This window comes from Rattus norvegicus, chromosome 8 (assembly GCF_021556685.1).
Source record: "Rattus norvegicus strain SHRSP/BbbUtx chromosome 8, alternate assembly SHRSP_T2T, whole genome shotgun sequence".
Lineage (NCBI taxonomy): Eukaryota > Metazoa > Chordata > Mammalia > Rodentia > Muridae > Rattus > Rattus norvegicus.
Window position 1 is genome coordinate 69,757,165 of NC_141541.1, and position 22,274 is coordinate 69,779,438.

General features: G+C 47.8%; 1 long non-coding RNA gene across 5 annotated transcripts in view; it reads right to left on the reverse strand.

The window, feature by feature from the left end:
* Nucleotides 1-249: 249 nt before the first annotated feature.
* LOC148004185 (uncharacterized) overlaps nt 250-22,274 on the reverse strand; it is a 62,648-nt gene continuing 40,623 nt past the window's right edge. For 3 of the 5 annotated variants that reach the window (XR_015627318.1, XR_015627315.1, XR_015627321.1), the window contains one exon: nt 250-1,638. This is a non-coding gene — a long non-coding RNA (uncharacterized LOC148004185). Of the gene's footprint in view, nt 1,639-1,751; nt 1,925-17,165; nt 17,312-17,402; nt 17,607-22,274 lie in introns of all 5 variants that reach the window. The other 2 variants (XR_015627316.1, XR_015627312.1) reach the window with 2 other exon arrangements.

Genomic DNA, 22,274 nt, shown 5'->3' on the forward strand with positions numbered 1-22,274 from the left:
GTGGGGGAGGGGATGGAATATAAGGTAGCTCTGGGAAGAGTAGACTGAAGGGTGTGCACAGCAGCAGAAAATGGGGTATGCAGGGTGGCTTCACGGATAAAAGAAAATCTGAGCAACCATGGTAGAGATGAGGTTGTTGGCGAAGTAGACAAATGGTAGAGGAGGTTTTTTTAGAAAGAGGGATCTACTGAGCAGAGCTCTGAAGATGCATCACACAGGCTCAAGGATGGGTTTTTACTTTTTATTTTTGCCAGAGAGGGGCTAGGCTTAGCTGCTAGGGCAAAGGTCAAGTGCATGGAGCTGAGAGGACGTGCAGACCACACAGAACCTTTCGGCCATCTTGAGGGACCATCTTGCTCTGCATGGTGGGGAAGATCGTGGCATGGTTCTGAGCACAAGAGACTTGATCTACTCTTCCGAAGGAGCTGTCGTTCCACGTGAGGAAGAGCTGGGACTTTGAAGATGGCTTGTTCAGTGAGTGAAGTTCTTGTCAGGCAGGCACCAGCACCCGAGTTCCATCTCCAACACAAACATGAAAAGTGAGGCAGGAGAGCGGGCCAGCGAGCTCTTGGACTCTGAACATCAAGGAGGTAGAAACAGCAGATTCCCAGGCTCACTGGCCAGCCAGTCTGTCCCCAACGAGAGAGAGGCAGGGGTAGGGTGACAGAAACAGAAGCGGAGGGACCCAGGAAATTATTCCCACAACACTGGAAACCATATATGGTGATAATGACTTGCACTGGGGGGAGGTGGGTGGCTTTAGCAGGGAAGTAGGGACAATGGTCAGAGTGTGGACCCAGCTGAAGCTGAAATCTCCCAGTTTGATGCTTTATTGGGTGTTGGGGGGTGGGAGTGGGGTGGAGGAGGCACCAAGCGTTTCAGCTGAGCAGCAGGCTGGATGGAGGTGCTGCTGGTGCAGTGGGAAGGCTGTGGGTGGGGATGGTTTGGGGAGGGGGTGCTTAGGGACTTTGGATTTGTGGAGTTTGTGATGCCTGTTAGACATCTTAAGTCAAGATGTTGAGTGGGTGTTCAGATATATCAGACTGACGTCCAGAAAAGAGGTCTGAGCTGGGAATATAAATGTGGGTGGCATTAGCATAGAGCTGGTATTTAAAGCCACGAGACTAGGTCGTCATGAGCCTTCTTCCCACGAGGCTTCTGATCGGCCTGTAGCCAAAGCTTTTCAGAAGACAAGTGAGACCGAGCTGGTAGTAACACCCGATCTCACAGGCTTCTAGTCCTCATCTGCTACTCCCTAGGGAGTCTTCCAAGGAGCCTTGGCCAGGCCACGAATCCCATCATTTTCTCACGCACAGGCCCAGCCTCCCAGTCATCATAGTCCCTAATGATGGTCCTTATCTGTGCTGTGAGGATTGTCACCGTCCTTACACCACAGCCCACAAGGTCCCGTTGTACATGGGGACCATGGGGACCCATGTCTTCCTGACTCTTTCAGACTTGGTTTGGAGATTTATGAAGATCTATGAGTTTAGGCCCAAGCTCCATGTGGCCCGTTTGTTCCCCCAACTCCCTGCACTTGACCTTCTCTTGGAGCTGTCTGATGCCGTACAGAGTATTCCAGGGAGGGCACAGTGTCTTGAAGTCAACATGGCACAACCCGTTCGTGTGTCAGTGTTCCTGACAAGTAAAATAAAAAAATAGAATAAATAAATAAATCTCCTAGTAATGATAACAAGTTGAAAATTAAAGCCTCAAATTAGTTTAGAGGCTGATATTAACTCCAGATTCACCTGTGTAGTTTCCATTGTAACTCTTCCTCAGCTATCCTAGGACCTCGTAATACCTTCCCATGGATGGTGAACTATACAATTTGAAGTTCTAGATGCTGTCAGTGGTTTTAAAGAGAGTAAAATTGGGGGCAGCTGTGAGTTAAGTTTCTTAGCTGGGGTTAAGTTAGCAGCTCCTGGAACAGAATCCAAAGGAAGACAGGAAAGTGAAAAAAATGGTGTAGTGGATCCCACCAGAGGGGAAACCAAACCGTAATACTATACAAGAAGTAGTGTCTTCCAGAGTCCTTATAATAAGGGCTCCCAGAATCACCCAGATCTGAAATCAATACTAGGTCACTAATAGTTCAAGGTTCTAGGATGATGCTTCCTTGGGAGGCAAAGTTAATACTTTTCAAAGTAGAAAAGACAGGAGGCTTATTGACCTAGTCAAGGTCAGGTCAGGGGAAGACTGAGTGTCAGATGTGACATGAGGCCTGTGCCCTGCACGGAATATCGACACAATTGTGTGGAAGGAAACATGCAGGAGTTTCAAGGAAGACAGCCAGGAAGAGACATCCCCTCTGTCAGACAGCCCACACCCTGTACCCAGTGAGCCTTCCCCAGAGCCAAACTCAGCACCAAGCTCTTAACCAGTAGTTCCAAGTGGTGGAAAAGCCAAGATCCCCAGAACTTTAGAGCTTATTCAATATATTCGTCTCGGGTCTCCTCTTTTAGACCTGAGTCATAACCTAAGAAATGTTTTGGAAGGGCCTTAGGTCTCCCGGGTTAAGTTCCATGCCTCTGCAAATGTCTCACATGGGGCGTGGTCCAGTTCTTGATGTCCACCGCCTGGGTGCTGTGCCAGCGAATGGACTGCATCCAGGGAAAGTAGAAAGCTATGTACGACACAGGCAGTGCCCTCAGACAGTTCAGAGACACGAAAAGAAAGACAAATGGCAATCTCAGGAATGAATTCAAGGCGATGGAAATTATTGCCTCTCCAAGTAATGCTACTGGGAACCAGGGAATGTGACCCCACTCAAAGGCTATGAGATCATAGGACGGCCTGAGCCAGTCTCGCTCATTAACTGGCTAAGAGATTCACAAACCGTGGCACAGACACTGAGCCAGAATTCCAACTGGCCCAAAGGGGAGTCTGGGTCTCATTGTGTCTGCTGGCCTGGTGGGCTGGCAACCGCCAGGGAGAAGGGCTGCCTGGAGAGGAGGGGTTTGGACCAGCTTGAACCTAGATGTTGGAGACAGATGTGAGGCACACAGAAGGGGAAGCAAGGGTCTTCCCTTTGACCCAGCCCTGACTTGGGTCCAAATGCTGTGATACGGAGTCTTTGGGATGATCCTAAGACTGCTGCTTCCCACCTCAGGCAGAGCAGAGCTTTCTGTGAGGTATCCATCCTGCTCATGGATGGAAGTGTGTGTTTTCCCTGCTTTGCATCACAGGGGAACTGCAGGCATCGTGACAGTTATTCACAGAGCAGTGGACACGTTTGAACATGAAAAGTTCTGCATTGGGGCTGAGGCTCAGTTAACACAGCACAGATAGAAGATGAGAGAATCCTCACATCAGCTGGCCTGGTGGGTGCATGTTGGGGAACAATAAAGAGTCACATCTAACAAGGTGGGAGGCAAGGACAGACCCTGGAGGTTGTCTTCTGACCCCCACATGTACACTGTGGTATGAATGTGCCAATAGTGACAGACATGAACACACACACACACACACACACACACACACACACACACACTTTTAAAAATGAAAATACTAAAGGGTTGGTCCCCAGCAGACACGTTGTTTGGGAGGTCCTTGATATTTTAGGGGTTAGGGCCTATGTGGAGGAAGTAGCCCCCAAGGGTACATCGTTAGTGCCTGTATCCTGTCCAAGACCCTTCCCTGTCTTGCTCTCTGCCTCCCATTTGTCACAAGATTGATAGCTTCCTCCTCAGGCTCCCTCCATGATGCTCCGCTTTACCTCACTCTCACAAACAATAGAGCCAAGCCCAGAGACCAAAATCCACCACTGTGCGCCAACACAAGCTCTTCTTCCTTTCATTTGTTTCCTCTCAGAGATCTTTTTAAATGTTTTAGGTTTTATTTCATAAAACGTATACAAAAACAAATTTGAAAATAAAAATACCACTAAAAATTAACCAGACCTCAAAATCTATACAACTCAGTGAACTTCCACACAGAACGGGCATTCGGAGGGTAAGCTGTGGAGCTACCCAGTATGTTTTACACTCTCACTGCCCACGTGCCCAGCACGCAACCCAAAACGACAGAGTTAGACAGAGAACAACAATTACATTCCCTTTCATAACTCATGTCTGCCTCCTGCGTTCAGCCTTTTTTTCTGCATGTTATGTGTACTCACATGTAACTCATTTGCTTATATATGCATACGTGCTAGTGGTTAGATTCTGCAGATGAGAAAGAACATGCAGTGGGGTTTTTTTCTTTCTGAGATGTGTGATCTCACTTATATATTCTAAGTCCAATCGTTTCCTGTAAATTCTTAAACTTAGCTTTTCTTTAGTGTTTAATAGTATTCTATTCTATTCTAACACACACACACACACACACACACACACACCCCTATTTTTCATTATCCATTCATCTACTGATGAACAACTAGGTTGCTATAGCATCCCAAAAAGTAACACACACATCAGGGGAGACTGATCCCAGACTAGGGTACAATTCCAAACAAAAATGTAGCATAAGAGAGCCAATGGCTGGTGCCCGTGGCCACTTTTGTGGGTAGCAGCAAGATGGACATCTGGGACTCCACTTGAGACCTTCCTTGTGTATCCTCAGAAATACTTCTACTAGAGGAAATTCCTGGCATGGAGTCCCACACCAGCAGGAGAATAGAAAGATCTGGTTGATATGGTGATAAGAATTTTGTGAAGCAACAAACAGATGGAGCCCAGGGAAATTCAGTGTGTCACAAAAAATGATCAGACGGCCCCACCTGAAAGGTGGCCACAGATTGACACTATTTGGAAATGAAGCCAGGGAAACGAGAAGGGTCCCCCAAAGATGGATTCCCACTCACAACTGCATGCCGGCAGCCATGTTGGGAGCCCAATCTTATCATTTATCCCATTGTATATCGGGTGATCTCTTCCCCCACATATTCACGGGGAGGACCGTGCTTGTCAAATAAGCTATCTACAGACAGAATGCAATCAGGGCCCTGGAGAAAGTTCTCTGAGCTACTAATGATTCCATTCCCTCTCCTTATCCTATTTAGCAAGCGCCTGGTGTTAGCCTCAGCCCCCAGATCCTGACAGGAGCTGGAAGGCTGTGAGATCCATGGGTGAGATTACATGGCACCGTCTAATTTGTTCTGAGCTTCCCGGGAGCCTCGGGGAAGATCTCAAAATTGCCGCCTCCTCGGAAATACAGAAGAAAATAAAATAAAAGGTTGTGACAGAGATTTAAATGAGAATAAAATGCCAATTAACTCAGAGGTATTGAACTAGACTCCGCTTCTCAGAAGATTCCCAGGTCTCACTTGGCGGATCAGTTTCAATTTCTCCCAAAGCACCAATGGCCACACTGGGAAGTGGGCCTCAGAACAATCCAGAACTCAGTGCCAGTCCCACGACTTATCACTTTAATTGACAGTTACACCCTATGATGCTCATATTTTTTACCAAATGGCTTCGATTTAATTTGAAACGGGGAGTTTTTCTTTTCCCCTATTGAAATATTTAGTTCAGCGGGTTTTAGCTACATAAGTGTCCCACCTTTACACCCCATCACTCTTCCAGTCTTTTACACACACACACACACACACACACACACACACACACACACACACACAGACCCCTGCACTCATGATTTATTTAGAAAAGATCTGACTCTCACCCACTCTGTAATTATACAGCCTATCGACCCACACACCTATCCTTTGGATGAGGTAATGGGATAAATGGGAGAGCAAATCTCGTCTGCTATCCCCCCTGTCATCTTCAACATGAAACGAACAAACACAAGGCTGTTGGAAGTAGAAGCAGGATGGGCACCTCAGCTACCAAGTAGGGGTCTGTTTTGCTCGCAGTGCAGTCAGACCTCCCACCTCAGGCTAACCAGAGCGAACTTTAAAAAGATCTAGAATCCTGGACCATCCAAAGAAAGCAGGTGGGGTCCCCTCTCACCAGGTGAAGCCCCCCTCCCACTAGGTAGGGCCCTCCTGTCACCATGTGGGATTCCCCTCCCACCAGGTGGGTTCCCCTCTAACCCCTACCCACCCCCCCCCAGCCCTGTGTTTCTTTGAGTTTCTGGCAGACGGAGCAGAAGCATCGCTCACCCTGGGGTGTTACATACTGATACACTGGCAGGCAATTATCTTCTGAGATAGTGTTAAAACACAGTAATTAATCGGAAGAACAAGTGAGAGAATGAACGGTGGCCACAGGCGGAGGCAGACCGTTATTTCTAAAAAACCGCTCCAAGAGGCTGGTAATTTAGCCTCAATGGGTCATTTGATTTCTGTCACCTCCCTAGCCGCCCCTCCCCAAACCTTCCCGATGCCTTGCCTTTTCAAAAGCTTTGGCCTTGAATGTGTCTCATACGTCATTAAAGCGCAAGCCTCCCTAGCAACTTTCCAAAATGGTGCCTGGCACTAAAGAGGCCCACAGCTCAGCAGAGATGGCTCACACAGCCGGCCTTTGTGACAGGCCTGCTAGTGCCCAGTCTGCTACGGACGCATGTCTTTGTTTCAAACCCAGGCTGACACATGTCTGCTGAAATAAAACATTCCCACTTCAGCTGACTGATTCGGTGGGAACAAGAAGTTCACTCGCCAAAGCACGGGCTGACCCTGGCGACCCCCTCACCAGCGGGGGCTGGGGGGAGGATGGAGGCATTGTGGTCTCCCTTCACTAACAAGTCTCGCCCAGCGCCAACCAGGGCCCTTTCTCTTGCTTGTTTTCCTGAGGTGACATCCATTGACCTATATTTGATATTCTATGTAATAAAAATGTGTCAGCCAGCTCGGGTTTGAGAAAAGGGACAAAGAAGAGAGGGATGCGGGAAGGAGTTTCCCTGTCAGCAAAAAATCTTGAATTTTCTGCAAAGAATTCTTTGATTAAAAGAGGCAGAAGCCAGCCTGACTTAGCTCCAGAAGAGAAAGTGGTGACTTACTTCATACAGAGAGATGACTAACAAAATCCCAAAGAAAGCCTGCACCCGGCTCAGGAAGAGGGCAGACCGAGAAGTCATTTCAACTTCCTGTCTCTTGTTCCCTCGCTGCTCAGAAAGAAGGCCCCTTGCCTTGTTAGTCTGGGTGGTGGTAGATTGTCCACCTATCACCTAACCCGGCCCACATGTGGAGAATACACCAGGTGAGCATGTCAGATTTCTGCCTCAGATCCTGAAGGAGGGCATGACGGGTCTAGTTCAGTCAGGTGCCCATGCCTACTCCAACAGCCTTGACACCAGAGATCACCACATAGGCAGGGTAGCCTGGTAGCTTACCCAGGGTGTGCCTAATTTGTGCATAGAGAATACTGGAATCTCAACTTCCTCTGAAACAAAAATAAAGTTTTTCTTTCTTTTTTTTTTTTTTTTTTTAGTTTCAGGTTTGTTCTAGAAAGTGAATCACTTACTTTGAGCAAGAGAGTTCTACAGGGGGCTGGTCAGACGGCTCAGAGGGTAAAAGTGATTGCCTTCAAAGCTCAGGACCTGGGCTGGATTCCTGAAGCCTACATGGTGGAAGGAGAGAACTGCTCCTAAAATTTGTTCTCTGACCTCCACACAGACACTATGGCAATCGTGCACACCCAGACCCCCACCCAATAAGTGTAAGGAAAAAAAACACTATTGCACGAATTAAGAGGAAAAAAAAGTGACTTCAACACTATAACAAGAGGCATTTATTTCTCATTGATTCTGGAGACCTGAAGTCCCAGGTCAAAGGGCAAGCCAGGGTGATCCCTGTGAAGACCATGATGAACAGCTAGCTGCCTTTCTTACACTCTATTCATATGCTCTCTCTCTCTCTCTCTCTCTCTCTCTCTCTCTCTCTCTCTCTCTCTCTCTGTGTGTGTGTGTGTGTGTGTTTAAAGACAGGGTGAGAGGCAGCTGAAGAACAATATGTCTTCTTTATAAAATTAAATTAATTTTATACGGAAACATTAATTTGTGCATGTTAATGGGTCACACACTCTTCATCCATCCACGGATGTGTTTTTTAGTTGGGTAAGCTGCGTTCTCTCCCAGCATTTGCGCGTAGAGACCACGCCCCTGCTCTCTGTGGCTGCCACTCTGCAGTAGCATACAGGCCATGCATTTCCCTGATGGAGCTCAGTACCCTCTGCCCAGCCTCTCTCTACCTCCCTAGGCTCCTGGCATGACTAGTCCACTTCTAAAGTCTGTGTTTTTTCCCTTATGTATGTGCTTTTAAATACTTGAAACATCCACGTGTGTGTGTGTGTGTGTGTGTGTGTGTGTGTGTGTGTGTTCCTGTGTATGCAGATGCGTGAGGTACATGTGTGTACGCACATGTGATTCATCCACCTTTTTTGGATTTGTTTGTTTTTCTTTTTGCTTGTTCTAGACTGGGAGGTTGAGACGGGGACTTCTCATTGCAGCTCTGACTGACCTGGAATTCACTTTGTAGACCAGGTTGGCCTCAAACTTACAAACATCCACCTGCCTCTGCCTCCCAAGTGCCGGAATTAAAGACGTGCACTGCCATACCCAGCCACCGTGTTTTTCTGAGATGGTACCTCTCACTGGGACCTGCGGCTCGCAGTAGTCTAGGCTGGCAGAACGTATCTGTCTGTTTCCCTGCACCGAGATTGTGGCTGTGCAACACTGCACCCTGATAGATTATGTGGTCTGTGGGGACGAACTCAGTTCCTCATGCTTGTGTGACTAGCACCTCACCCCAACCCTGCTCTCTCAGCCTCTTCAGGTTATTCTTTAATGATTGAAAGTGTAAGGACCATTTAACATGGATGCCGAATCCAAACTGTGGCGAGTGACTTGAAGACAGCCCAGGAGCAGAAGTCAGGGGCAGCCTGTCCTCCGCACCCTGGCGGAGGTGGGCCCGTAGTTGCCCACTGGCCCACACTTCTTTCCTGTGGAGAGTCAGTTAGCTCTTAGCTGCAAGGTTCAGGCTAACGGAGCTTGTCTACCCCTTTTTGGCTGCCTGTGAAGGAATTATCTAGTTGGAGCATGGCCAGACTTATAACTCTTGAGTTTTGGCGCGAGGTACCCAAGTCAGACTGGCTTTAAAAACTAAAGGGGAACATGTCCCAACGGCCATAACTAGAAAGTCCCCAAGGAGAGTTCATTGCTACATTTTCCTTTTACCATAATAAAACACTTGAGACTGAATAACATGTAAAAAAAAAAAAAGAAAGAAAGAAGAGAAGAAGGAGGAAGAGGAGGAAGAGGAGGAAGAGGAGGAGGAGGAGGAGGAATAAGAAGAATAGAGCTCACATTTTTGAAGGTCTAAGAGCATGGTACCAGCTCCTGTTTGGATGTGGTGAGGGTCTGTGACAGACAGCACCAAGAAGGCAAGAGCATCGTGTGGGAGATGGGACAAGCCAGGAAGTAGAGAACAGTTCTTTAATAAAAAGCCATTCCCTTTCTTTTTAAAGATTTTTAAAAAGTATTTATGTATGTGAGTACACTGTCACTCTCTTCAGACACACCAGAAAAGGGCATCGAATCCATTGCAGATGGTTGTGAGCCACCATGTGGCTGCTGGGAATCGAACTCAGGCTCTTAACCACTGAGCCATCTCTCCAGCTCCTATAAAGAAGCCATTCTATTGAGATATCACTTGCCTCCTAAACCAGTCTTAATCCTTTCTGAGGGTGCTGCTCTCATTAAAATAATTAGCAGACCCCCCCCCACTAACAAAGGGCTCTACCATGCATTTAACACTACATTAGGGACCAAATTTCCAACATATGATCCTGAGGGGACAAAGAGTTTGAAACCAACCAACCCAAAGGTCAGAGTCCACAGGGAAGGATGGAAACATGCAGAAGAAACTCTGTGTGTGTGTGTGTGTGTGTGTGTGTGTGTGTGTGTGTGTGTGTGTGTGTGCATGTGTATGTAGGCGGCCAGAGGACACTTCCTCAGACACTAGTTACCCTGTTGTTTTGAGATAAGCTCTCCCACTGGGACTTGCCAAGTAGCCAAGCTAGGTAGCCAGGGAGCCCCAAGGATCTGCCTGTCTCTGCTTCCTCAGCACGAGGACTGCAAATGCATGCCACCATTGCCTTGTATTTGTGTTCTGGGGATTGAACTTGGCTTCCTGTGCTTGAAAGGCAAGCACTTTAAGAACTGAGCCATCTCCCCAACCTGAAAAATCAAGATTTTTGACAAGAGTTCTTTTTTCCCCTCTGCCTCTCAAAGGCAATTCCCCCTCTTGTTGGTGCCATTCACTTGTAGTGGCATCATCTTTTTCCTGTGTTAAAAGATTGACCCTTCAACCCAACATCACCTCTGCAAGTAACCAAGTCTCAGCCAAAAGGCAGCTCCAGTAGACAAGTCCTTAAAAGACTGACTGGTCTAGCCTCAGACACATACGCCATCCTCTGCCAATCACTGCAGTCAGGGTTAGCTCAGGCCATATGTTCCCCCAAATCCCCATGGAGTGTGAGTATTTGGGTGACATATTGTAGAGCCTCTTCAGGCCGTACAAAATGAAAGGGCTTATGCATGCATGCACACACACAGTATACACACACACACACACACACACACACACACACACACACACACATGAACTATTTGGCCTTAGGCATTCACCAACATTCATTCCAGTTGGATGTTGGGGAAGCATACAGAACAAACAGCTTTGGTACCACAGTGTCAAGAGCCTACCGTTCCATCTTGTAGGATGTTTGGAGGTCACAGGTTCTTGGGAGCCTTCTGCCATACTAAAAGCTCAGAAGCATGTAGGATTACCCGACAGTCCTTCTAAGAGTAAACACCCAAGTGAGACCTGACTGTGTCTTGTAAGCCACTTTCTTTGGATCCTGAACACATCTATTATGCAATCTGGTTTTCATGACAAGGGACAAAACAGAAAGCTGGGATGTGTAGGAGATTTGGGAAGAAAATTTTTCATGTCTAAGACCTTTCACTAGCCAGTGTTTCCTTAACTATTGTGAGCTGAGTATTGATCTCCATACAGCCGGAAAAACTAATACAAAGAGATCTTCCTTCCCTCCCTTTAAAAGCTTCCTCAATCAGTGGTAACATCTTCCATGGCGGAAGCAGAGGATCAGCACGGTCAACTGTAAGCCCTGGAGTTTGTTCAGATACTCCCAGGTCTACAAGCACCCAGCTGAAGTCTAGGTTTTAACGGGCATAGAGTTTTACAGAAATCTATTCCTTTGAGTAAGTGCTGATGCCATCTATGTTCATTACTTGAACAATAACGTTCCCGTGGATTCTGTATGCAGATAGGTCCTGCTTTTCCGAAGTGCACGAAGAGAGAGAATCTAGAATCTAGAATCTTACCACCCTGAGTGTACCATTCTCGCCTAAAGGAATGGTGAGTAGAATTTATAGGACTGAAACAAACAGGGTGTTCTCCACCCAGTCGCCTTATGGAGATGTCTCCATGGTTAAGAGTATTCGCTGCTCTTCCAGAGGACCTGGACTTAATTCCCAGCACCACATGGTGGCTCACAGCCTTTGCAAATGTCTGGCATATATATGCACACATGATGCACAGACATGCATGCAGGCAAGACATTCAGACATGTGCATTTCTGAAAAATATTTTTTAAGAAGTAGTGCATTGTACTGAGCAGGCTACCATACAAGACATTGAGGCTTCTGGAAATAGAAAGTTCTTAGTTGGTGATATAGATGGCAAAGTGTTCTGTTTCCAATTGAGAATGTTCACGTAGTAGGCACTAGAAATGCAGGGGCAAGACTTGGGGAAGGTGTATTGTGGAGCTAAGGGGGGGGAGAGAGAGAGAGAGAGAGAGAGAGAGAGAGAGAGAGAGAGAGAGAGGAGGGAGAACAAGAGCGAGAGGGAGAGCAAGAGGAAGAGGGAGCAGGAGAGATCAAAGAGCTAAGCTGAGCTGGAGAATGAAGAAAAGGGGAGCTGCAAAAGAGTTGTAGGATGTATGGGGCTTTGCACTTGGCCCCTCACGTGTGTGTTCACGTGTATGTGTTTGTGCTCAAAGGTATAGGAGCTACATTGCCTGCACAAGAATCCATGTAACATATACACTTTACATGTTCTTTATTTATTCAAAGAACCAACTGAGAACCTACTAGCTCAGGTGGGTGAGTCCTGTGTTTGACTCCTTTGTTTTGATGAACTGGTCATATCCAATAAAATTGTTGGTGAGTGTGTAGAGGCTCTTACCTCTGGGCTTGGAGCCAATTTTTGTAGAAGATGGACTGGGAAACACCAACCCTCTAAAGTGTTGTTATATCTTAGTTAATTTTCTGTTGTGACAAAAACCATCAACAAGGTGACTTATGAACAAGGTGACTTATCGATGGAAGGGCTTGCTTGGGCTTATGGTCCCAGAGGGCTAGAGTCAATCATGGTGAGAGGACAGCATGTCAACAGTGAGCAAGCATGGTCCCAGAGAGTTAGAGTCAATCATGGTGAGGACAGCATGGGGCAGGTAGCAGATGTAGAGAGCTGAGCACTCACATCCTCAACCACAAGCATGAAGCAGAGAGGGCACCTGGAAGTGGTCTCAGCCTTAAACATCTAAGCCTGCCTCCAATGACATGCTTCCTCCAGCAAGGCTACACCTCCTAAGTCTTGCAAATAACACCACCAACTGGGGATCAGGAGTTAAAACACACGAGCCTGGGGGGGGGGGACATTCTCATCTAGACTACCACATCTCATCTTCAGTTTGTAAGTGTTCCTAGATTTTACCTCTCATCTTCTGCTAGGGGCAATTGATCAGGGGCTTCTTCATGGAGTGAAACAAAGGATCACGTGACTCCCCAGCCCCTTTCCAGCTTCTAGTGGCAGTATGGGAGGACATTTTCCTTGATCCTGGCTCCTTCACTCTGGGATCGGGATGTGCTGGGTGTCAGGCAGTGAGGGAGGGGTGGTTGTAGCATCTTTGTGAGGAGGAGTAAGACTCTTTCTGGAGACAAGCACCCCAAGGTTTCTGTGACAGAGGAGTGAAGAATCAGCAGAGTCCCAGACGAAGCCTCAGTGTGCTGGAGAGGGCCCCAGGGAGCGGAAGTGGGTTCCTCCATTCCAGCATGGCTACAGTAGAGAGGCACCACAGTGTTAGCTATGCGCTCTAGGAGCAACATTGTGAGGGGCACACCTCCAGGGCAGAGAAGAACACCACAGGGACATAGTGGGGATAGCAGTGTTGCCTACTCTGTAGGCAATGAGACTGGTGCTGAACCCCAGGCTGGGATCCCTATTATGGCAGCCTGTGGTCCGGAAGGCCAGAGGTCATCTTGAGGGAGGCAGGCCACAGTCACCAGTCCAGGCTAGGTGGACTTGTGTAGGAAGAAAGGCCTTTACCCCCCTGGCAATGAAACTTGTTTGTAACTATGAAGGGCAAAGTGGATGGAAGAACTCAGCAGCTTACCAAAAAGAGACAATCTCCTCCTCTTCCTCCTCCTCCTCCTCCTCCTCCTCTTCCTCCTCTTCTTCCTCTTCCTCCTCCTCCTTCTCCTCCTCCTCCCTATCTTCCTCCTCTTCCTCCTCCTCCTCTTTCCTTCATTTCCCCTCTATTCTCTTCTCTCTCTCTCCCTTCTCTCCCTAGCTTCTCCTTCATTCCCCTCTTCTTTCTTTCCTTTCCTCTACCCCCTTCTCTTCCCCTTTTCTTCCTTTCTCTCCTCCTTCCTCTCTTCCATCTCTCCTTCCTTTCTTGGTTATCTATACATTGATAAGGTGTTTCTGCCTCCAAAGCTTTCTCCATATGACACAGGATGACCCCAGTGGCTCTGGCACAGATATTATGACACACAAGGAAAGAGTACCTCTGGCTGTTAGTGGCTTTTTAATACCTCTTTGTAGTTTTTCTTAACCCAAATAGTTGAGACTGGACTACTATATTTATTTAACAAGCTTTAAGGGCACAACAATTGAGCAGTATTACTATATTTTAATCCTCTTTGTTAATCTGGCTGCCTCCCAGCCAAAATCCCTGAGATACTTGCATTTTATGGCTTTCCTTAGGTATTTTTTCATGATGTCTCCTGAACTCTCTCCTGCCCCTTTCCCTGTCTGAGAGGAAGCCCAACCCTATCCTCTTCCCTGTTCAGTCATTAGCTGATCAGCTTCTTTATTGACCAATCAGGGAATATTTGGAGAGCAATGTTTTGCAAGCAGATATGGGGACACAGAGATTGAGATTTGAATAATACAAGGATAATCTTTATACAGCACAATAACATAATGTGCCTATGTGTGGCCATGTGCTAGAGTTAACTTCCTATTGAAAACTGACTGATCTGCCTCAGGTCATGTGTCTATCACTGTGGCCATGGTAACAGGTGTGGCTGTCCCATGGATACCAAACCAAAGAAGGGAGATTTGTTCCTCCTACCAGTTGGGTGCTTTTACCAGGAGTGCTAGAGGCCACTGGGTATCCAGAATCCACTAGCATCTTTGTCCTATTCCTGTAGAGGCCCTAGGTAAGAATGCTCCTCCCTGTCAGACTCTCTTGACCTCCCTCACTTCTACTCAAAGCTGCTATACTGCATTTCCTGTCACAAGTCATCAAAAGCTTAGGTCCCAGATAGTGTGGATCCCATGGCTTCTACCACACCTAAGACTATTGCTATGTTAGTGCCTTCCTATAGAAAATAAGAGTCCTTACAAAGGGAGCAAGGCTTCAGTGTCCTCTCAGCCCACCCCTGTACATGAAGCCTGGCTGACCTTCTCAGAAGAGAAAACCAACTGATGGGGATCAGCTGTGAATCAGGCTGAGCCACCTGAAATTTGGCAAACCTTCTTGTGGGGCAGCCCCCACAGCCTTAGCTCTCAGGGAGACTGCCATCCACTGTCTACGTCAGTTCTCCCCCATCTCCAAGGCTTCTGTAGCCTGGACCCTGCTTGACCCAGGTCCCAACCCAATTCAAGGCATAGCTTCTATTCCCAAGCTTCAGGAAGCCTTTCTAGCTTCATTCATTCTCTGTCTTTGATGGCCTCTGAGGACCCCATGACATGTTACATCAGTTTTTTAGACCCCTGGCACATGTGACAGACAGTTGCTCACTCTATCCCAGTGTCAGCCTTTCGAAGGGAGCTGCCACATGGCTTGGAACATCTGGCCGGCAAAGGGTGGTGGTGAGCACCACGCAGTCTGCAAGTCGCCAGTCAGCTTTTGTGACAAAGACCTGGGCCCTCTTATCTTCTTGGCCCAGTGAATGAGCCACAGAAACAGTGATTGCATCCTGGGTCTCTTGATGAGAGAACACGGGGGCTGACGCAGCAGCTGCTCACTCAGAGCTGTGACGGGAGTTTGGGGTAAGGGTGAGAGAAAGCTGGCCTGGGTGCAGATCCTCAGGTCTCAAGGGGTTGAATGAACTTCTTGACTTTGGATTTAACAGGGGCCCAGGACTATAGCTGTTTTACGTTGAGTATCATATGGGCTGATGGCATGTGATAGACAGACATGCCAGAGACAACTCCCACTTGGGACAAGCTTCAATTAGCAGATGGCAAACACCAACCTCCTACGTAACCGGAAGGGACCATCTAGTCAAACCCCTCAGAGAAACAAGGCCAAAACCTCATACCTTTTGTCAGGGTTGAAGCTGGGCACACAGCAGAAATAAAAACCTTAGAGGTAGGAAGTCAGGAGGCTTAGGAGTGCCTTGCCCTCTCAATGGGCAAGTTCTCATGGCTTGTAAACTGTGTAAGCTTGTCTTAGTCCCACATCCATAGGTCTACAGGCCTCACCTGAGAAACAGAAGTTCAGGCCTTGTCTTGTTGAATTGTTGCCCTGACATAAGCATAGGCCAAGAGTTCCTAGGATGCAGCCCAAGGCTTATACACCCCAGTTCGCTTTGATTTAAGTGGCCTGTGCCTCTCCCAAGCCCCATGCAACCATGGGTCTCTCAACTCCTCTGACCTCTGTTTGAACATTCCGCACTCCAGAGGAAGAAGACACACAACCCCTGGCTGATAGGTCACATATCAGTGTCTGCCTTGGCCTGGCACTGGGAGTTGTGTGGAAACAGGCCCAGGAGAGGGCAAGTCGCCTTACCTGGTGACTGTCTGAGAAGAAACATGGGGCCAAACAGTCCTGTCCCTGCACCGTCTCCATGAACATAGTCCTCTGGGCAGCTGTGAGTACTACCCTGTCTGTTCCATGGGCAAAGGAGACAGAGAGATCAAGGACCTGGGTCATAGAACCAGAGTTTGAATTCCTGGGCAGCTCAGACCTGGATCTCCATCTTTCTATCAGCAGAGGCAGTGGAAGAGTAGGGGGCTAGGGGCCTCTGCCTCAGGAGCCCTGTTTACATAAAGAGCTTTTTCAAGCATCTGCCAGCCAGAGCCTCTGCTCATACTGATAGTTGGGTTTGCAAATGACAGGTGTGTTCACCTGGCAGCCTCGGGAAAGGGCACAAATGGCACAAGGGACAGGAAAGAGCATCCATGGGACACCCAGACAGCCATCCCTTTCCCATACTCTTGTCCTCATGTTTGAGCACACTATCAATGCATCCAATACCCCATGGGTAAACCTGTCCTCAGCGTCTTCTCTAGGCCCATGTACCCTTCTGAGCATCAGGGCTCAGGAGGAGCTCAGGCCATCACTCGCCTGCCTTATAAGGAACAATGATGCCCTCTTATCCCATTTGCCACCCTCCCAGGGCTGCCAAGATGAGGGATAGGCGTTGATTGAAGCCATAGCAAACCGGGCCAGAGCTGCCCACGGTGCAGAGAAACAGGCGCTGCTCTGAAAGCACATTCTGTTCTCTCGGCTTCTTTCTAATGAAAACCCTCCTGTAATCTGCTGGTGCCGGGCACTGGAGCATGAATTATTCAGAGAAGTCTCTGTGCTACGTTATCTCCCCTCCCCCGGGACGCCCCTACCATTGTCCGCCCTGATGGGTCATTACGCACTCTGTGAATTTAATCTTTTAGGCTATCCACCGCACAGGGGGAAAAATGTATGAATAACAATTTTCCTGTAATAACCTTCAACTAACCTTTCAACCAGACTGAGTCATTCCCGTCCTATTTTCGCATCAAGAGGAGTCAAAGGCAGGCAATTACCTCTTATCTGTTTCCAAGGCTGCCCCCGCCCCTGCTGCACCCTTAATTTTTAAAAGGGTGTTGAAGAATGTGGTAGGAGCCAGGAAATGAAGGAGGAGAGAGGGAGGGCTGGGAAGGATTGCGTGGTAAGAGGCAGGCATGGAGATCCTGAGGCCAAGTCTGAATCTCACTCAGCCTTTCATCAAGGATTTGGGATGTGACCTACCTGTGTCCCATAACACCATCAGAGTTTCCTCTCACAGGCTGGAGGGTGGGGGTGGCTGGTTTTCACTTCTTACTAAGACAAGTGTCTCCTGGGCCCAGAGACTTCCATAGATCCTTCCAGGTATGGCAAGGTCATAATTCTGGCTCCTAGTGAGAGTTTTGGGTCATCACACTGCCGTCACGGGAGAGTGCAGGGGAGGGCAGGGTCCTCACTCATCCACCAGAGATGCCCATTTACCTTAAGCCCTCTGTGTGGCATGGATGGAGCTTTGGTAAGTCTCATTACTCTGAGTCTAGGAAGAACAGGTTGGCAGTAGAATAGGACAGGAAAAGAACTGGTTCCAGTACAGCCTGGGTCAGGCATCTTCATGGTGCATCCATCATCTTACCATTTCTTTTGCTATAGTTTCCTTTTCGTTACTATGGCTTGGATTAAAGGAAACTCGGGGGAGAGAAAGGTTTATTTCAGCTTATAGGTTACATTCTGTCACAGAGGAAACTCAAGATAACAACCTGAAGGCAAGACTTGAAAACTTACAGCTGAAGGACTACAACAGAAACCATGGAGAAGTGTTGCCTCATCATTCATAGCTAGCCTTCTCAGACCTCCTGCCTAGGGAATGGTACCACCCACAATGTTTCTCTCTCTCTCTCTCTCTCTCTCTCTCTCTCTCTCTCTCTCTCTCACACACACACACACACACACACACACACACACACACACAATTATCTAACGACCAAGACAGTCCCTCACAGATAATGCATGCACACAGGCCACTCTGATGGTGCTACCCCTCCCTTACCTGGTACTCTCTTCTCAGGTTACTCTAGGCTGAATCAAATTAACAGTTAAAGCTAACTAGGACATATCCGCAAGTTGAGTTCAACATGGTTCTGCGTTCACCTGTCTGTTCCTCGGGCCCTTGGTACCCAGGCAGAGTCTAATTCAAATCCTAAGCAGAAACTTCTGGTTGTTGAGACAATCATATAAGAGTGCAAGACATAGGTAGAGGTGAGTGTGTTGGGTATTGGTGGTGCTTATTTTGAAGGGCCTAGGACAACTGGAACTTTGCAGGCAATATGCCCCACCTTCTATTCCTGGACTGAACTTTCAATCTGCCTTTTCTGGTTTGTCTTGTGTCATTTTGTTTTTGTTTTTGTTTTTGTTTTGTTTTGTTTTTAATTATCAAATAAGGAGAAACACAAGGCCAGAATGTGAAACAACTTTATCAATTCACAATCACCAGGGTTGGGGAGATTCTGGCATAGACATAGGTGTCCTGTCTCCTCCCTGGATGCTCTTGAGTAATCCTACAGCTGTGGTGACCTGATACCCTCAGGTCAGGAGAGACCCATGACAGTTCTTAGTGTAAATCACGTTTGCCCAGCTGTGATGAGTCTCTTCTGTCTGTAGATAGAAGGAGGGATGCTCGGGATAAGAAAGAGCCCAAGGTTAGTCTGTAGACAATGGCTGTCACTGGCCGTTGATTTTCAGACCCCAGGCAGCTGGAGCCGATGCTCCTAGCACACCTAGAACAAACAATATGGAACTTGGGAACTCAGCTATTTGTGGCTGTGACTGGGGGCAGCTACATGGTCAGGACCACCCTAGCCACCCCAAGTTGATGGCTTCTAGTCTCATTGTCTCACATCTGTGGAGCATGAGGAAGAACACGAGCACAGGGAGTGAGCAGAGTGACCATGATTTATTAGGGAACTCTGAGGTACTCCTGAGTGAGGGCCGGAGAGGTCCAAGGGAGGACTACCACCACACAGCCCTGACCGGTGACCTCTCAGTGGCTTCATTAGCAGGAACTAGATACAGGATGGAGTTGTCTTTCCTGGGATTACCATTTTTGGGCCAGTAAGGAGTCCACATACCCACAGTCAGAGAAGTACTCCTCCATTCAAGGGAGATGCCAAATTTGCTACGCACATTTGCTACAGCTCCTGATACACCATGAGCCCCACCTTTGTTGCCTAAGTGGATCTAGGTCCTGTCTCAGTAGGAACATGGCCTCCTAAGGGACCTATCCCCAACCTGTCCCCTATCCCAGCTCCACCCAGTATCTTACAGGCTTCTGTTGTTTCCTGTCTAAAAACCCAACCCCTTCTCTGACACTCTGTGAAGCAGCTTCCTGTGACCCTCTCTTGACCTCTTCTCCAATTGTTGTGCCCTTGCCACATACTCAAACATTTTAATGACAGGGAAGGGACAGCACTTTTTGATAGTAAGCCTCTGCCACATAGGCAATAATTCATTGACTGGCACAACATGGGCTCTGTGTTACCTGATCTTGCAAGCCCCTCCCCTGCATCCACTGCCAGGAAGCAAAGAAATTGTTTTCTTTTTCCAGATTTAAAAAAAATGAATTCAGTTTTTCAATGTTAGTTAATATGGGGTGGGGTGTCTAAATGCTCTGAGTGTGTGAGAATTAAGTCAAGAATGTTAAAACTTTCCAGAGAGATACCCCGAAGACAACACCAAGAGGTATACGATGTTCTTGGATAGGGAGGTGCCAGCATCTGTCAGTCACTTTATTTTTACCGTGACAAGTGTCTCACAATGGCAACGTAAGGAACCGGGGACTTATTTTTGACTCACAGTTTGAGAGTACAGTCCACAGTGGTGGGAAAATCAAGGTAGCAGGTATGTGAGACACCTGGTTAGGAAGCAGAGAAAGGTGAATTCTTGTGGCTTCTCCTTTTTGCTCAATCCGGGACCCCAGTCCATGACATACTCATGCAACCCAGTCTAGAAACTTCCTGACAGACATGCTCAGAAACATGTGTCTGAGACTATCGACTGACAGTCATCACACAGACTGGACTTTTTTTCCATTTATTATCTATTTACTTATTATTTTGATACAAGAGGGTTTGGATGCCATAGCAAACATGTGGAGGTCAGAGAACAGTCTGTGGGAGTCATTTTTCTCCTACCATGTTGATTCAAGAGAGACTCAGGTCAATGGGTTTGGCAGCCAGCACCTTTAACTGCTGAGCTATCTCACTGGATCCATGATGACAATTTGAAGGGAAGTCCCCCCACCCTCCTATCTTTTCTCCTGCTTGGGATCTGACAGGGACTCACACATGTATGAGAGAAAAGGGGGAGAATTCAGGATGGTGGCAGAGGACAGCAAGAACAAACCCAGGAAGTTGTTGTTGGAACTTAAGGTCTTGGACTTGTGACTGATCTACTAATGTGAAGTCTGCTTGGGCACCTGGGCAGAAGTCGCCTACAGGCTGCATGTGTAGGAAGAAGATCCCTAAGGCTGACCTTTCCTTGGTCGTGCTCAAGAATGTTCTGGGCCCCAGTGAACTTCCCCCTAGTCATCATTATAACTTGTACTGGCTGGGTTTGTGTGTCAACTTGATGCAAGCTAGAGTCCTCAGAGAGGAAGTTCTTAGTTGAAATGCCTCTGTGAGATTCAGCTATAAGGCATTTTCTCAATTAGTGATTAACTAGTTAGCCCATTGTGGGTGGTGCCATCCCTGGCTGGTGGTCCTAACGTCTATAAGCAAGCAGACTGAGCCAGGCATGGGGAGTGAGCCAGTAAGCAGCACCCCTCCATGGTCTCTGTACCAGCTCTTGCCTCCTGGATCCTGTCTTTGTTTAGCTTCCTTTGGTAATGAAAAGCAAGTAGAAGCGTTAACCAAATCAATCCTTCCCTCCCAACTTGCTTTTTGGACATGGTGTTTCATCATAGCAATAGAAACCCTAGCTAAGACATAGTTATAGTGTTCTCAGCCTTAATTAACCCTTCTCTCTCCGGTGGATAAGCCTCAGGGCAACAGCCTTACATGTCTGGAGAACTAGACCTGAAGTTTGGCACAGATTCCTAGAAAGGGAAGTCCCAGCAAGGTGAGGAGGAACGCTCTCAGCTGCTGTGTGTGTTTGCCCAGATGGTCTGTGTTTGAGTGCACAGAAAATAACAAAATGTGCTGAAGAGCCAACACGCAAACCAGGAAGCCACACTGCACAACAGCTCTTACCTTTCCCCAGAGAAATCAGGTTGTAAATATGTATGCGTGTTCTCCACCACCCCCCTGCAGGGGAGTGGAAGTGTTACATTTTAATGCCTGAATCTGGGCATTTGGTTTAGAAAAATAACTGTAATGCCAATGGCCAAACTTCCCTCCGTACAGTCTCAGAGAACTCAAGTTCATGTTTAAATTTTCTTCACTGCCGTTAAACACACAGTGCCCAGGAGCAGATGTTCCAGGCAGACACATTTCTAGCTCCACTCTGAAAGAAAACAGAGACACAAACACCGCCCCCGTCTCCTTGCATCCAAGGTATGTATAGCTACTGCAAAGAAGAGCTCCCCTGTTCTTTCCACAGCCAGGATGTCATGAGCACAGCACAGTGAGGACTGCTAACAGGTAAGGCAGGTGGGCAGGAGATGATAGGAAAGAGGACAGTAGTGGAGAGGTGGCAGAGAAGGGCCCCCCATCTTCCTTCTCACAACCTTGCCCATGCCCTCCTATCCTGAGTTCCAGCAAGAGGGAGGGCATCAGTCACTATAACAATATTCAATTCCTAGTAATGTTACCTTTCCAAGGCTAGGCCAGATGAGGGGACACAGATGTCCTCTTGAGCTCCTGACGTAGTCATTCTTGAGAAAGGCCAAATACACTCTCTATTTCCCAGTGGTTATGAAACCCTGCATATGGTCCTGCATCCCTGTGGGGTTTCCAGGTTCTCAGGAAACACTCAGTTCTGTAGCTTTCTTGTCTCCTGCTCTAAAAGATTCAACAGGGATGGCCTCCCAGTTCAAGGTCACAGGTTAGTCACTGAGGACAACCTTACAGTCACACAACCAGGCAGAGGGAGAAATATCAAGCGACCTTCTACGGCTTTTGCCACTGACCCTGTGGAGAGGCCCAGGATCACTCAGGGGATAGGGTTGCCCACCTCACTCACAGTAGACCTGAAACCCTTGAGGTGGGGTGGAGAGGTTGCTGCACAACACTGACCTTTCCCAAAGATGTGTTAGACAGAGCCTGTGTCCCTGGGACCAATAGAATTTCCAGTGGGCTCTGTGCTTTGGTCCAAAGCCTGTCTAGCCTTCCAGCTCTGCACAAACGTGTGTTGTGAAATTTT